Below are 18192 nucleotides of genomic sequence, written 5' to 3' on the forward strand. Positions count from 1 at the left end.
GGGCACAAGGACACCTGGGGCTACAATCCCCCCTTCTGAGATGCCTCAGAGGTCCGGGAAATCTCAGGAGCCCATAGTGAACTCCCTGCCAGCCCGAGAGTGGAGGAGCAGCTTACCCAATGGCCCCACTCAAGGCATTCACTTAACAGTGGATGGCCTGTGGCCTGGCTCTTGACACTGACAGCTGTCTGTGGCCTCTGTTGGTTACTGTCCTTGTGGAAATAGTTTTCCCTGGGTTGGGGACAGAAGTCAGACCTAAGGAGTGGAATGGGCCACATCACCTTGTTGGCCATGGTGGTATTGTCTGTCTACAGGGATACATCTGTGAGCAAATTAAGGTTAGGAGTTTCACAGACAGGGTCCCCAGATGAGGAGAAGGGTTCCCTATGGGTCTGTTCAGTGGCCTCCGGAGAGTATAGACAGAGAAGCCTCAATGAGTTCAGAAAGGCATAAAACTGGCAAGTGCTCGTGCAGTAGTGGGCCATTGTCCATGCTCTATCGCCCTAAGCAGGGAAGTCCATCAAAGTATTGATTAGCCTGCCCCTGGTTTAGGCTGGAAGGGGGATATGTTGGAAATGGCCCCTCTGCAGGGTCACCCCCAAACTGTTTACCTTCCTCCTCTTCTTTTTCTGATCTCATATTTTCTGGCTTTAGGACTCTGGACACTTTACAACTGCTAACCAGTGCTAAAGTGCATGTGCTCTCTCCCTAAAAACATGGTAACATTGGCTCATACCCAACTGGCATGTCTGATTTACTTGTAAGTCCCTAGTAAAGTGCACTGCATGTGCCCATGGCCTGTAAATTGAATGCTACTAGTAGGTCTGCAGTACTGGTTGTGCCACCCACATAAGTAGCCCCTTAACCATGTCTCAGGCCTGCCATTGCAAGTCTCACTACCACTTCGACTTGGCAATTAAAGGTACTTGCCAAGCCCTAAACTCCCCTTTTTCTACATATAAGTCCCTTTTAAGGTAGGCCCTAGGTAACCCATAGGACAAGGTGCTATGTAGGTAAAAGGCAGGACATGTACATGTGTGTTTTTTATGTCCTGGTAGTGGATAACTCTTAAATTCATTTTGCACTACTGTAAGGCCTGCTCTTTTCATAGGATAGCATTAGGGCTACCCTCATATACTGTTTGAGTGGTAGATTCTGATCAGAAAGGGGTAACCAGGTCATATTTAGTATGGCCAGAATGGTAATAGAAAATCCTGCTTATTTGTGATGTTGGATTTTATATTACTATTTTAGAAATGCCACTTTTAGACAGTGAGCATTTCTCTTCACTCAAATCCATCTGTGCCTTACAGCCTATCTCCAATCAATGCCTGGGCTGGGCTGGTTGACACCTTTCTTGTGCATTTCACCCAGACAACCACAAACACAGAATACTCAGTCACACCTGCACTCATCTGCATACTGAATGGGTCTTCCTGGGCTGGAAGGGTGGAGGGCCTGACAATTACATTTCAAAGGCTTGTGGCCTGCCCTCACACAATGGACTGCCTAACCCCCCTACTGGGACCCTGGCAGACAGACAGACCTGTACTGAAAAGGGACCTTGTGCACTTCAAAACCACTCTTTGAAGTTTCCCCCTCTTCAAAGGCATTTTGGGTATAAAAACTGGGTCCCTGACCCTACCAAGACAGACACTTCTGGACCTGAACCTGCAACCTGTCAAGAGGAACTGCCTGGCTACACAATGGACTCATCTGGACTGCTTTGCTGAGAAGGACTGCTGCCCTGCTGTTGGCCTGCTGCCTTGCTGCCCTCTGACTTTGCTGAGAAGTGCTATCCGAAGTCTGAGGGCCAAAAAGACTTTATCTCTTCAGTAAACTTCTTGTGCGCCAAAAATCAATGCACAGCCTGCCAGAAACCACCCACAGCCGTGGTGAGACTGAGAAATCACCGCACAGCTGAACCCGAATGACGCAGTCTGACCTCCCGAGTGAAGAATCGATGCAGCGGCTGCCTTGTGGCTGGAAATTCGATGCACGCCCCTACTGGATCGCCGCACAGCCGAACTGGAACGACGCTGCCGGACTTCCCGAGTGAAGAATCGACACAGCACCTGCCACGCGACAACATTTTTTATGCATTGCCATACCGGATGAACATAACGCTTGTGACTTCGTCCCGCATGCCCAGGATTTCCCCGCATTGTCCCAGGGCGTCAAAAAGATACCCACACCGCAGTGAGGAACCAAGACTGCGTGCCGGAAATCGACGCAAAGCCCCTTGCAGCGTGGAAAGAAACAACGCATCATGCCCTTTTGGAATGCATAGTTAATGAGAATGTTGTTGATGTGCATCAGCATTGAGTGTTGCACAGAGTGTGAAAGTAGGCGCAGAAGTCTGTGATGTGGTATTTAAGTGCATTGCGCAGACACATTGCAAAGCCACTGCTATATCAAAACACTTCACTCAATTGAAAATTAGGGTTTCACTTTGGCCCGGGCAGGGTTTCCACTGTAAATAATTTTTATCTAGAATCATCATATTTACAGGGCAAACTTATTTTAGGAACATTCAAAATTGAGTGTCAGTTGCACAGTTTTAATTCATATAAGGTGTGCGTCTGAAGCAAATAGAGAAGCTAAATTGCTCCTGTGCATCATAACCATACCTCACTGCAGGTTCTGGGAACCTGGAGTAAAAGATTGCTTCACCTAGATCAGCCCTGGTCAGACGTTATGACATGGGGTGCTTGAGGGCATGTGCTGGAATATCAATTAGGTTTCCTGTATTTTTGCCTCCTCTGTGTGTTGTTGCCACACATAGTCCCATCCTGTCTCCAGAAAACTCTAAGAGCCTGTGAGGTTACATCAAAATGGAGCAAAAATGAAAAACAGCAGGATTGATAACATTATCTATACAATGCCCTATTTCTTCGGTTGAGTCTTGAGACCACTTTGAAAATACTTAAATACATACTGAAGTGAAGCAGAAAGGATGTTTAATGCCAAAGAAGGATAGTGTATGGCCAACAATTGGAGGCAGTCGGGGTAGCAGCTGCTAGCTATGGCTTACCATGCCCTGGTCACCTCTGGCCTCAGGGGTCATGTAGGCAGTAGAAGTAAACCTACTCTATCAGACCTCATTACCTTTCTTATTTTCAACTGCAAGCCATTACCACAGAAACATGCGTTAGGGGTGAGCGAAGGACAGCAGTCTATCATTATGATTATTATTGGGGGTAAGGGAGGGTGTAAAAAGTCACTTCTGTCACTTCATTTACACCTGGTCGCCACTGTATGAGGGATCAAAGAATGAAGAGAGAGAAAAAGAAGGGAGGAGCTCTTGAAGCGCTGGCAGACGAATGCAGGAGAAGAAAAAATGATGACAGGAGAAAAGGAAAAGAGTCCACTTGAGAAAGTACAAGTATTATCTTTGGTGCAGAGAACTGAGATATGGGAGTGGTGGTAAGAAAGGAAACATAGGACGAGGTGGGGGACAAGAAAGCAAGGATAGAGAAGGGATAGAGGGACAGATTGAGAGAGATGTGGAGAGGAGACTTGCAGACCAGTGTCGATAGGAGTTGGTGGGGCAGGACAGAATTGGAGTGCACTGACCAGGCCTGTGTATTGCTCCCTGTTTGTTATAAAGAAGAAGCTGCAGGCGGCTGGGCTGAAGTGCATTGGAAGATCTGTACTTATGTCGTAGTGCTAGAACAACAGGTTCTGCAGGCCAGGGATTAGGTTTGGAAGTAATGCTTTCTCTCTGGAATCTGGCGACACCGGCCAGGATTCATGTGCAAAAGCCTCAGTGAGAGCCTGAGGCAGGGAGAGGTACTTCAGATGGGCAGGGCACAGTGGATACCACAGTGTGTACCGAATCACCAGGGGTGCCACCCTCAAGCTGGAACCACTTTTAGACCTCTAGGGAGGTACTGGTCCATTTCAGCATCACCACTCAGGCTTTGAGTAGTCCGTCATATTTTTGAGACTGGCATACTTGAAGGGCGTTCAGTGTGTCTCTCAGGAGCACAGTTTACTGATGGGCACATACTAGATTTCTTATGAGGAAGACAAGTTTAGCCATATTTCACATAGACGAACGTTCACAAATCTGTCTAAACGCCTAGCTTTCAATTTTCTATGGCACACTTTGCTGAAAAAAAACACACATTTATTCCGTGGTGTAGAACAATCTACCGCTCCAGGGTCGGCCTGGGACAGCAAAAATAGGTCGGATAGCAAAATAAAAGTGTCACCATTAGCGAATCAAACAGACACTTCCAAATCAGAGCAGTTTTAAACGTATAAAGCCAATATTGGTGGGCTGCGAGGTGTGGAAGACTGCTTGCAGTTGTGCCGCAAGCAATGTTTATGGTAATATCAAATAAATCACCAGTAAAAAAAAAAAACGGGCCACCATTACAGAAAAGAAGCCCACAAAAAGCCAAAAAAAAACAACCTACACACTAAACTCTTAGACCAGCCTTTCAGGCAGTGCCAGTTTGCCCTATGGTCAAGCCCGACCCTGCCTCTCAAGTCCCCTATGGAGTCGGTCAGGGTGATGTACTACAATTGGTCACTTACAATGTCTGGTGTTGTCGGCTGTCTCAAAATGCTTAAGCCAACCCTGCTATACGTAACTAAGTAGAGTGGGAGACCAGAAGGCTTTTACAGTTGTCAGTAGGCATTGACATAGGATCCCAAGGATTTAACACTTAGGTACAGACCTCTCACCTTTCACCCTATTCTTTCCATGCTTTAGCATTCAGAAACAGGACTTCTGCATCCTTCTTTTCTTATGCCTGGTTTCACTCACCACCATGACTGGCTCTAGACTAAAGTTTCAATTTTTAAGAAGCATCAGGGTGTTATAGATCTGCAGCACACCATGCCCATACCTGTGTTCAGATCTTCGTGGGATGGCATGTGCAGGCCCTAAAATAATGGATTGCAGCCACTTCTCCAGGACAGTTACTAGGGTAGTATCTAGGGTAGTATCCAAAAGAGAGTGAAACCATTCCTTCCCAGGTCCAATAAGCCTCCAAGCCTCTTATTGTGTAGCCCTGCCAGAGCCAATGTTTCTAGGAGCAGCCTCGGACGTAGGACTGTGGTGGTGATGGCACAGCCAATCACACTGTTCCTGTGCTTGCACCCACTCTTTCTACTTGTGCCTGCCTTTACCACATCTGCAAGCCACAGTATTCCCTTTCAATCCTTTTTAGTCCCAGTAATGATGGGGCACTCTCATTCACATACCATACTTGCATCATTGAACAGCCAGTAGGGCTTGTTAAAAGTCGGTCACAGGACAGATTTCACCTCTGAGAGACAAATGTGGTGATGGGCGCCCTAAGCTCTCATGCTACTTAAATGAGTACATAGACACATGCTTATTGTTTCTGGAACTGGCCTCGGGCAAGTGCGCCCAGGCCCTTTTATATGCTGGGTCACCTGACTAGTGACACCTGTGATGGGTGGGTGTGGGGTGAGTGTGGAAACCAGCCCCGAGGAGTGGCTGGTGAAAGCATGTCGTAGTTGAAACACTAGTATGAGCCCAGCCAGACTCTACATCCCTCCCAAACTCAACTCTAACTTGTGAGAGAGAAAATAAACACTATAATAAACACCAGTGAGTCTCTTCAGGCAGTCCCCTGGATATGCTGCGTGGACAGGTGTCGCAGGGAGCACCTGGCATCACGGCACACCTCCGTAGTTTAACCAGACTACTCTGGGCACTAGTGCCAGTGTTGACGAAGTCCGGATCCTTCAATCGCCTGTCCATGACATTACAGTTCACTTGGGCACCTTTGGTCCTGTCCCGCCTGGGCTCATGGTGTTGGACTCTATTTACAAAGTCCACTGGGATGTCACATCCTGAGCAGTAGTGAGGTCTATCTACAGCATGGGTACTCACAAACCTTTTCCCAGGGGCCAAAAGTACAGTCTGGTTTCTGGCTGAGGGCCGTACTGATGGGCCTGAGGGTGGGGGTGGGGTCGGGGCAGGGTCATGGGCGGAGTATTCCTAGTTAACTGGTTAGTCAGCACAGGTTTAATTGAGCCCAGAAAACAGGTATGTCAAAGAAAGATGTCCTAAGAACTTATTTTCCATTTCATGTCTCCTGTTAGTGTCCTGTAATCTGGTTCTATGTCTGAGACAGCAAGTCTTAAGAGCTGATTCAGCTGATGTAAGTCTGTAAGCTTATTTCTGAGTTTACTCTTCAACAGTCCCGTTGTGGAAAACGAACTTTTGCAAACATATGTTGACCCAAGCAGACAAATTACTTTCTGTGCCACTGTAAAAAGAACAGGACATTTGTCAGAAGGCACAATGTTCCAGAATTCTTCTGGTGCCTGCCCCAAGAAAGATGCTTTGAGAGCTGAATTGTGCTGCATATCTATCAGCTCCGTTTGTGCTTGTGCCCTATTCATGCCAATAAGTTCAATGACATCAAGATTTCGTGCACTCACCATCCAGGGGTTTTCACCCAACATGAACAGAGGGGTGAGAGCTCAGAATTCAGAAAATCGCTATTTGATCTCCCCAGAAATTTCCTCAAGAAATGCACCAAGGTTTAGCGTTGGCAGCATTTCTAGTGCACTTGGGAACCTCAGAGTCACAGCCAACAGTTTTGGGAAGTGGGTAAAGTCAGCAACATCCAGTTTTTCTTTGAATAGCACAAGCTTACTTTCAAATGAGTAAATACCATTTATCATGGAGCACACAAGCTATTGTTTACCTTGCAGCATCAAATTCAGAGCATTGAAGTGTGCAAATAGATCTGAAAGAAAATGGAGCATTATAACCCATTTCACATCCTTTAGTTCTGGGAATGATTGACCTCTACTGTTTACAAAGTGTTCAATTTCAGGGAGCAAAGCAATTAACTGCTCCAGAACTTTTCCTTTGCTTAGCCATCGCACTTCAGTGTGCATTAAGAGGTCTGTATATCCAGCTTCAGAATCCTGCAGCACAGCTTTAAAAAGTCTATGGTTAAGGGCTTTAGCACGAATAAAATTTACAATTTTCACTGCAAGTTTTAGGACAATATTCAGTTCACCATGCTTCAATTTTGCACACAAAATGTGTTGATGAATAATGCAGTGGTAGTCTCTCACAGTCTGTTCAGTGAGCTTCTTTTTAAGCAGCGATACAAAGCCTCTGTCATGGCCTACGATGGCAGGAGCTCCATCTGTTGTGATGCTGACTAGATTGTCCAATGGTATGTGATGTGTTTCAAAGTATTTGCAAATGCTATCCAGTATATCTTCTCCTCGTGTGTGCCCTTGCAGTGGTAGAAGGCACAGGACCTCCTCTTTGGGATAAAGTGATTTCTCCAAATACCTCACCCAAACTAATAACTGTGCCACATCACCTATATCTGTGGACTCATCCATGGCAATGCTGAAGAATGGTGACTCTCTGACTGCTTCAATCACCTGCTCCTGGACGTTTTCACCCATTGCCTCTATTCTGCGTGCACATGTGGAATCCGATAGCTGTAATGCACCAATTTCTTTTAAAATGCTGGCTTTATTGCTATAGTTCTCAAACAAAATTTCAGCTGCTGAAAGGAAACATTTCTTCACCAGCTCTGCCTCCGTGAATGGCTACTTATGTTTGGCAAGCAAGTAGCATATTTTGAATGATGCTTCTGTAACAGCCTTAGATTCCTTTATCTGAGAAACAAAGCGCGTCTGCTGCGAAAGAAGTGATTGCTTTAATGCTAACACTTTTGCCGAATGCAGTTTTGAGTGCAATGGGAAGTTCTCAATATATACTGCGTGGCGAGGTTTGTAGTGCCGCTCTAGGTTATACCTTTTAAGAACATTAACTTTCTCTTTGCAAAGCAAATAGGTGGCTTTCTCTTTTGGCCATTCAACAAACAAGTACTCTTCTTCCCATGCTGCCTGGAATGACCAGTGTTCACTCTGAATGGATATGGGTCGTTTGCAAGGGTTGGTAACTGGAATGTAAGCCATAGAAGAGCTCTCCAGCAGGTTTGTTACTGTGCAATAAATAACACTGACAAGGAATCAGATTCCCCCCTCATGACCGGTAGACCGACACCTCCTCACGACCGGTGGACCGACAACCCCTTACGACCAGTAACGCATCATGACTGATGGACCAACAATGCTTCACAACCGGTGGACCAACAACGTCTCTCACAACAGACCTCTGTGAGCAACACCAAAGAAATGTTTCGTTTAAACATACAAAGTGATGTGCAAAAGAGAAGCATGCATATCGTAATTAAACATGTCATTGATATCATACATGCTGGCCTTGGGCCTTTCCCAGTTTTGTCTGCCCACCACAGAAGTGAAAGCAGCAAACAGAGCGCTGACTGGAAAGGCAGCAACAAAGGAAAAAAGTGATAATGAGGCCATTGAATGGTAAATAGGCCCATTTTTAGAGGGTGCTCACTTGTACATCAACTTGAAATACATCTCCAGTCCCACAAGCAACTGATGGAAACCTGTACCACATGCCCAGCTCACACACAGCCTAAAACTGATGGTTAAGCCTTTACAAAGCCCTGGTGAAGACAGTAGCCTAATCTGAATGGTCTTAACTGTGCAGGACTCTTAAAAAACATACAACTGTAAATAGCCCAAAAATGTGGACACTATCAAGATCCTTGTGACTGAACACCCAGTGGACTTTTTGAGTCAACCTCGAGAGCATGAGGTTTCCCATGACAATTGTTTTGCATAACAAGATAGCCCAACTTCAATGGTTGGCACCTTCTGGCTCTGCTTTACAACTACAACTAAGCTACTTTAGAATGTGGGTATGGGCAATGACCGTCAAATGGGTTTCAGATTACCTGCCCTGTTTTGTATGACTCTGGACCTCTTTGAGAGCTCCCTTGGTTCCCTATCTCGACTGCCCTGCATTTCTACACCATTTGGTGGTTCAGCATGCTGCAGTAGGAAGTGGTCACCAATATGTTTCTTCAGCACTCGGGCCGGGTGCACATTCCAGTTGGTCCAGAAAGTTTAGTGCCAGGTTAGTGGAAAGGTAAAAAACCACTACTAATGTAGTCCTTCATGGATCCAATGCAGGCTACTTAAGCACAAGTTTTCCTACATTGTCAAAACGCAATTAACTTTCATACATTTACTCTCCGCTCAATATTCGAACTAAATAATGCCCGATAATGGCTTGAGTGGTCTGTCGCCTAGCAATACAGAGGACTGATGGTAACATTTTAATTAACTAATGGTGGCAACAATAAACTCTGAACAGGAAGGTGGGGGTGAGTCAAAAACAAAAATAATACCAATAAATACATTAAGCCATAGAAACTGGCAGTGACACAACAATGAGTTTTCACATGTCCTTTTTCAGCACTGCTGACATGATTGTTATTTCTGCCTGGAAAGAGACATGCCTTCTTTGAAAACATTTAGGCATGTGCGGTAAGGAGGATCTGCAAGGCTCCCCTGACTACATCTCACAATTTAATCCTGTATTTCCTAACCCACAAAGCTATTAGGCTCATTTTCTGACTAACAAGTGGTGCTTTCTTACCTGAGATGATTACAAATGGAGGCTACCGTTCTTGTAATTTACAAGGCTCAAACGCAAACCTTCATCATAATTTTAAGTAAAGAGATTTATCAAGCAGATATAAGATAGTGTCAGGAACTATTCCGGCCCAATGTACAATTTTCTCCAAAAAGACCATTTGCGCTCTGGACAATAAATAATTTACTGGGTCTGAATGTAGTACCATGAATTATGGAAAAATGTATTTTGGCAATCAGTGTAAAAGATCTTCTGATAAATGTTGGTGTTGCACCCTTTAGATAGGGGTACCCAGAAGTCTTCTTTTCTTTTTACATTTTCAACACTTTTTTGGCAAAAAAATGCACACACATTGGAAAGACAATCTGATGCACTCATCCATCAAAGTACACACATTCACATTTGCTAATATGTTGCCAAGAGACAAAACCATTCTTTAACATTCATGTATTAAACAACGGTTAAAAGTTAAAGTAACAGTTTGCTAATTTCTGTTTTTTTAAAAATGCACACAGAATCTTAGCACTGTGGACATCATGTCCCATCAGGCCCGGGTTCTAGCGGGTGGGCCGGGTGGGCCAGGTGGGCCAAGCCCACCCAAACATGACCTTTGGCCCTCCCAGTAATAGCAAAAGAGACCACAGAGAAAGCACCTTTAAGTGCTTCCTCCAATGTCGGTAAATGTGATTTTATTTGTTGCTTTTGTTCACTTTAATTGTCAATCAGGGGTCACCGAGAAATCTCTAGAATACATTTTATAGTGCATTGTTATAATAATAGCTGTCTTGTGTACTGCTAGGGAGAAATATACCACCTTTAAATGATTTTCCCTATTTTTCTACTGCCTGAGACAAAACTCTGGGCATGCCGGTGAAATAAAACAGCCCGGTGGGTACCTTAGCTCATGTCTGAGGCATTTCCTGCAGGCAGAGAAACACATGTTGCTCCCACCCCGAGGGAGCAAGCGTAGATAGCTGCTTCTTCTGGGCGGGAGGAATGCCTGCTTTGGACCAGGTCTCCCCCGCACCCATCAACTTGTGGTTTATGGGTGCATTGGGTGGCCACTGGGGCAGTCACCACTGACTTGGGGAGATGGGGTCCTTGGGGACTGAGAAGATTCGGGATGGGGACCGCAAACCCCCTTCCCTTAGTAATGTAATTCAGCCCAGGGGATAAGGTCCACGGGGCCTAATAAGGCTCAGAGAGAGGAGACGCACATCCCCTCCCCTATAATTAGTGGTTGGCCCTGGGGGTGGGGGTCACTGGGGCCCCTTAAGACTTGGGGAGGAGGGCCACATGCCCCCCCCTACCGTTAGTGCACTTCATGCCTGGGGGATGGGGTCCCTGGTCCTAATAAAACTTGGGGAGGGGTGCCACTATTGACTTGGGTAGTGTGGAGTTGCCTACCTGCAGGGTCTGGCCACCGGCCACATCCTGCGGCCAAACCGTCGCTGCACACTGACATAGGCCATTTTCAGCATGGGGTTTGCTGCCTGTGGGCCAGCCTCTGCCATGTACAGCCAAAGGTCATGCGCGGCAGGAGGTTGGCTTTAAGTATGGTAACTATAACTCATGCCCTTGTGATGCACTGCTAATTACCCCACATATTTCATAACTCATGACATTTTCTATGACATCATTGATAATATCACTGCAACATTTGCAGTTGCTGATAAGAAAAACTGTGCATGTCTTGAGCGCATAATACTAATTTTCGTATAACTTCTGTATAAGGGCCAATGAATCCCACACAATATTACTGCCCATCTGCTATTATTTTAAGGTTTTAAGGAAACTGTGTTTTCTGTTATTTGTAAGTTTCTGCAGAGCCTCTACTTGGGAGATCTCAGGTATGTGGAAACCTCCATTCATCCATATTTTCCTAAACTTCGAGGGAAGTAGCCACTGTTCTTCAAAAGACACATCCCTATGCTTATGTTATTTTACAGTATTTTTATATAGCTTATTTCTCACCATTTTATGCAGCTCTTTGGTGCTGTAACTTAAGCCTGGTGATGGGATGACCCAAAATTAGTGGTGGGTGGAACTCATGGAGTTTCACTCTGTGGAATTCCACGGAGTTACAGAAAAACCTTGCGAGATTCTGTATAATTCCGTCAATTCCGTAAAGGGTCAGAAAAAGTGCAGCTTATGCTATTCGAGCTGCAATTTAGCACTGGTAGCGTGAGCAGCGCTGAAAATCAGCGCAAACTGCACCATGCACTGCACAAGAGCACATGGCCATTCAAGTTGATTTTGCTGACACTAGATTAGAAAATCTACTCGAGCGGGAGCAAATCTACTCAAACGGCACCTCTCTGACCACAACCCCTAGCGAACCCTGGCGACCGCCTTCATTAGAAAAGGGATGCGCAATCTTGCTTGTCAGCTTGCAACTTCCAGAGCCTCGTGTGAGAAAAAACCCGCTGTGCAGCGACTGCTGGACTTTGGACACAGCTCTGCGTTAAATGGTAATGCAAAGTGGCCAAAATTTAGCCAGTTCCATGAGTGGAACAGAATATTTCACCCACCCCTACTCAAAATAGAATTTACTCCTGGGTGGGGGGTAAGCGTGAGGGGTTGGATGGGGGTGTTGAGAAGCTGCAGGCAGGGTGATTATGCATCAAAGCCCTCAGGCTCTATATGTCTGTATATTATCACTTCATCTTAAATTGTGATATCTGCTCCTGGTGACTATTTACCCTATTACTATTAACCTAATGTGTATGTTTTCCTCTTAATGTTAGAGGATTTAAAAATTGTCGCCATTCTCGATCTAGTTCACCATGTGAATCCTGCTGCTGTGCAAGTGCATATCTAGCTTTGGACTATGTTGCCCCCGTGGTATTTTATTAGGTCCCAATAAAGTAAATTGCATAATAACAGTTTGGAAAGTCATTGTATCAGCACTTCTTTGGCCCTTCTATAAGCATTCACTTTGTCTTTCTTTATGTTACAGTAATGGGCCGAGCCCCAACCTTTGGCTGGCGCCGAAAATTGGTCATAATCCATTTGTTCGCTCCCTCGGCTGCCAGGACCGCAGGGCCTCATGACTTACTAGAATGCCTGCTTTCTGTGGTACCCCCTGCTGACATAGTGGCATGTGGCGAGTGCAGGCATTGGTTGAAGCTCAGGCCTGTTTTGAGGGTGTCTGATGTTCTGCTCCCTTCACCACAAGGCCTTGGGTATGGTCACATGACGCATGTGATGCTAGCCTGGGTTTGTAGGCAGCCATTGCCTGGTCTCAAGCTTCCTTCGTTCCCTGACTTGAAAATGCATAACGGACAGTCTGCATGGTGTTTCCCCTCCATATCATCAGCACAAGGAGCTCGCGTGTAAAGTTTTACCACCCCATCTGAGTCTCATGTGCTTGGTGGACTTAGGTGGTCATTGCAACCCTGGTGGTCGGTGTTAAAGCGGCGGTAAGACCGCCAACAAGCCGGCGGTAAAAAATTGCAATTACGACCGTGGTGGAAACCACCAACATAGACAGCCACTTTAACACTCCGGCCGCCACGGTGGTACAAACAAACAGCGCGGCGGTCACCGCCAACAGACAGGCGGAAGACAATTTACCGCCCACACTATTATGACAGGCCAATCCGCCACCTTTTCCGGGGCAGATTCACCGTGGATAAAAACACGGCGGAAACAGGAATCCCGAAGGGAAAACGCTCACCTCTACACACCCCACGAGGAACGAGGACGCCAAGGATCCAGAACTCCAAATTCTCCCTGCAATAGTCTTCCTGCTCCTCTACCAGGAGCACGATCGCCAGCGGCGAAGACCACGGTGAGTACTGCACCTACGACTCAGGGGCGGGGAGGCAAAAAACTGGGACACACACATGCAACACCCCCACCCCCACCCTCACCCACTACAACACACACACTAATGGAAATCAATACATCACAGTTACACCCCCCAAACCCTCCGGAAGAATGCAAAGACAATAGAAAATGAGTGCAACCAATGTAATATATTAAAAGCAAGTAGGCAGAAATATATATACACCATGTACAAAATATATACCAAGCATAGTAGTCCAGGTAGTGCTCTAAGAAAGTCCGTGGAACACTGGGACCACACGGTATGGGCGAGGCCCACACAAGATCCCCGACCATGACGGAGAGAACACTGCAGGGGCATCAGAGAGCAACTAAACAGGCACCTCAGGGGGAGGGAAAGGGGGGGGCACCTCAGCCGCTTGAGTGCACAACGCCAAATCCACGAGGGGGCCACATGCCCACTGTTCCATCCTGGGGAGTGCAAAGCCACAGTCTCACAAGTCTTTACAGTGGGTGGTTTGCCCACTGTTCAATCCTGGGGAGTGCAAAGCCACAGTCTCTCAAGTCTCACAAGTGGGTGGGTTGCCCACTGACATATCCTGGGGAGTGCCAATCCACAGTCTCACAAGTCTCACAAGTGGGCGGTTTGCCCACTGTTCAATCCTGGGGAGTGCAAAGCCACAGTCTCTCAAGTCTCACAAGTGGGTGGTTTGGCCACTGACATATCCTGGGGAGTGCAAAGCCACACTCTCTCAAGTCTCTACAGTGGGTGGTTTGCCCACTGTTCAATCCTGGGGAGTGCAAAGCCACAGTCTCTCAAGTCTCACTAGTGGGTGGTTTGCCCACTGACATATCCTGGGGAGTGCAAAGCCACAGTCTCTCAAGTGGATAACAGTCTCCACTGGACAGAGGTAGTGGATGGATCTCTCCACTGGTTCTGGAGGGGGCCTTGTGCCCAGAGTGCTTCATCTTGCTAAGGACAGAGGTAGTGGATGACAGTCTCCACTGGTTCTGGAGGGGGCATGGTGCCCAGATTGCATCATTCACCCCGTGACGAACTCAGTTGCGTCAGTGCCCTTGCCGCTCATGGGCCTGTGTTGCTTGAGACGGCGGTGCCCTGTTCAGCGGTGCCCTGTTCAGCGGTGCTTGAGACGGCGGTGCCCTGTTCAGCGGTGCTTGAGATGTTGGTGCCCTGTTCAGCGGTGCTTGAGATGGCGGTGCCCTGTGCAGCGGTGCTTAAGATGGCAGTGCCCTGTTCAGAGGCCTGTTCAGCAGTGCTTGAGATGGCGGTGCCCTGTTCAGCGGGGCTTGAGACGGCGGTGCCCTGTGCAGCGGTGCTTGAGACGGCGGTGCCCTGTTCAGCAGTGCTTGAGATGGCGGTGCCCTGTTCAGCGGTGCTTGAGACGGCGGTGCCCTGTTCAGCGGTGCTTGAGACGGCGGTGCCCTGTGCAGCGGTGCTTGGGACGGCGGTGCCCTGTTGAGCGGTGCTTGAGATGGCGGTGCCCTGTTCAGCGGTGCTTGAGACGGCGGTGCCCTGTTCAACGGTTCTTGAGATGGCGGTCTCCATTGCAGGGTCTCAGCTGCTGGCGGTCCTTCATGGCCCAGCAGGGCTTTTGCTGGTGGTCCTTCATGGCCCAGCGGGGCTTTTGCTGGCGGTCCTTCATGGCCCAGCAGGGCTAGTGCTGGTGGTGGCCTCCTGGGCGGGTGGGCTTGTGCTGGGGGTGGCCTCCTGGGCAGGTGGGCTGATGCTGGCGGTGGCCTCCTGGGCAGGTGGGCTGATGCTGGTGGTGGCCTCCTGGGCAGGTGGGCGGGTGCTGGTGGTGGCCTCCTGGGCAGCTGGACCGGTGCTGGAGGTGGCCTCCTGGGCAGCTGGGCTGGTGCTGGAGGTGGCCTCCTGGGCAGCGGGGATGATGGTGGTCTTCTCCGCCATGCAGCTCTTCCCAGACTTGCCGGGTTTCTTGTGGCCCTTCCCCACCTTGGAAGGTGTCACAGCTGACTCCACACTCCCACCGGGACCCCTGGGAGCGGCTTTGGTGGCTGGAGTCTTCCCCCTCTCCCGTCGGGCACTGGGCAACTTCTGATGCTTCACAGGTGGGGGACTGTGTGTGCTGTGGCTCCGTGCCACACTGGCTGCCCTGGTGGCCGGTGCACTCCAGATTCCGGTGACTACAGGCACCACTGGTCCCGGAGATGTTGTGGCTGAGGTGCTAGTTCGGGACCTAGGAGACGGACGGGGTGGGGGAGGTGTGGGAAAGAGGTCAAGGGTTGCCAGGAAATGTTTTTTGGACACACTGGGACGGGTAGCTGGAGGGGGTTTGGGAGTGGAGGAAGAGGTGGTGGTTGTAGGAGGTGTATGTTTGGTGACTTTGGGTGAAGGTGCATGTGCTGGAGGCTGTCGTGAGGTGGATGGCTGTTGGGTGGGTGTGTGCCTGCGTTTGTGTATCTTGGGAGGGGGCATCACAGACACACTGGGAGAGGACACAGGGGACGTGTGAATGGTAGTGGGGGTGGTGACTGCACATGAGTGGGGGGTGGTGGAGGGTGTGCCAGTGATGGCAGTAGTGGCTGTAGGGGGGCCTCAAGTGATCCCAGGGGGGGCGCCAGGCTCTGGCCAAAAGAAGCATTTTACCGATAACAGTGTTTTGTTTTATGCAGAAACATGTTATTTCATTTTTAAAATGGCAACAGTACTTACCTGCAATGTTTAAATGTATCTGGACATATTTAAACATTGCCATCTTTATACAAATATTTGTGAAACATTCTGAAGGGGGGCCCAGTGATTTTTATTTTTCAACTGGGGGGGCGCGGCATTAAAAAGTTTGGAGACCTCTGCTGTAGAGGTAGTGCATACAGGTGTGAGTGTAGACGAGACTGGGAGGGAGGAGGGAGACGACGACGAGGGGGACATAGTGGAGGCAGTGGATGTTGGTGTGTCTGCATGTGTGTGATGCTTACGTGAGTGCCTGTGAGTGCCTGTGGGATGTGTGGTGCCTATGTTTGCCAGAGCTTCCCTTGTGTGTTGACGTGTGTGCATGCTGGTCTGTAGGTGTGCATGGGATAGGCTGAGGTAGAGGTGATTGGGTCTGGGTGGAGGAAGTTGGAGGGGGGAGGCTAGAGACGGGGACAATGGCTGCCATCAGTGCTGAGGCCAGAGTCTGAAAAGCTCGCTGAAGGGCCGCCTGACCAGAATGAATGCCCTCCAGGAATGCATGTGTTTGTTGCGACTGCCTCTCTACACCCTGGATGGCATTCAAAATGGTAGACTGCCCAACAGTGAGGGACCTGAGGAGGTCAATGGCCTCCTCACTGAGGGCAGCAGGGGTGACTGGGGCAGGGTCTGAGGTGCCTGGGGCGAAGGTGATGCCCACCCTCCTGGGTGAGCGGGCATGGGGCAAAGTCTGAGGGGCTGCTGGGAGGGCGGTGCTGGTAGGGGGGGTGTCGGCTGTACCTGTAGATGCGGGGGGCACAGATATTGCCGCCACCACAAGGGAGCTCCCATCAGAGGACGAATCTGTGTCGCTCGTCTCAGCTCCTGTCCCCGCTGTGGAGCTCCCCTCGCCCTCCGTCCCAATGGTGAACTCTGAGTCCGTAGTCTCGCCCTCCAGGGCCATGTGGGATGCTGCTCCCTCGTGCTCTGGTGCCACTGCTCCTCCGCCTGATGATGCTAATGCACACAAGAACAGGGAGACCACAAAAAGGGGGGGGATGACAGAAGAACGACATGTTGAGTGCATGCATTACCACTACCGTTGGCGGACATGACAGACACAGAAGCCTCCTGCACTACGCTGTGCTCTTGGGCTCCAGTGTTCAATTCCTGGGAAATGGCCTACAAGGCTATGGACGACATCTGCACACATAGATGACACAGGGCCATGACTAGGTGTACTTGGCGCTCTACAGAGGTGGGGTGGGGTGCCACATGGCCTGCCTTACGGAGGGGCCTTGCCTACGGAACTAGCCCTGGCCTAGGGAAACCCACAGCCCACCTCAACCCACCCAGACACCTCCACTGCACGCAAAGTCAGCAGAATGAGAGTGTACTCACCCACTTGTGGCTGCTGTGATGCCCTCAAGCGCCCATCCAACTCCGGGTAGGCCACCGCCAGGATCCTGAACATCAGGGGGGTCATGGTGCGACGGGCACCCCTCCCACGTTGGGAGGCCATCCCCAGCTGAGCTTCCGCCGTCTTCTTGCTCCAGCGGCGAATGTCCTCCTATCTTTTCCAGCAGTGGGTGCTCCGTCTGTGGTAGACCCCCAGGGTCAGGACGTCCTTGGCGATGGCACCCCAAATATCTTTTTTCTGGTGGGCGCTGACCTACATGAAATGTATAGGGGAAAAGCAGAAGTTATTACCAACTGCACCGTCAAAGTGATTGGCCCCCACCCCTACCCTTGCCATGTGGCACTTGCATTCACCGTCTTTCATGCACGCAGCACTCTCCCCCCTTCCTTCTTACATCCAGCCCTCTCCACACAGGCAAAGGCCATACAACATGCTCCCTGTGTACTTACCTGTTTGTCTGGAGGACCGTAGAGTAGCGTGTACTGGGGGAGGACCCCATCCACGAGCTTCTCTAACTCCTCCGATGTGAAGGCAGGGCCCTTTCCCCAGACACTCGAGCCATTGTCTCTTCCATACCGAGGTCACAGCAGCACTTGCAGTGTAGGTCCTCTCCTGTCGAAGATCAGGTATCGAGTGATTGAACAGATAGAAAATGGCGGTCACGTCCGCGGCGGTGCGTACCGTCACCACCGGCATACATCGTCATTGGCTCCTGGGACCCATAGGGTCCAATGTTAACCAATGCAGCATTGCGCCGCGGTCTTCGACCGCCTACCGCGACGGTGTACAACGCCAGCGCAGTTAGCTCACATCCCATTGTCCCACTATACAGGTCAG

This window comes from Pleurodeles waltl, chromosome 3_1, assembly GCF_031143425.1.
Source record: "Pleurodeles waltl isolate 20211129_DDA chromosome 3_1, aPleWal1.hap1.20221129, whole genome shotgun sequence".
Classification (NCBI taxonomy): domain Eukaryota; kingdom Metazoa; phylum Chordata; class Amphibia; order Caudata; family Salamandridae; genus Pleurodeles; species Pleurodeles waltl.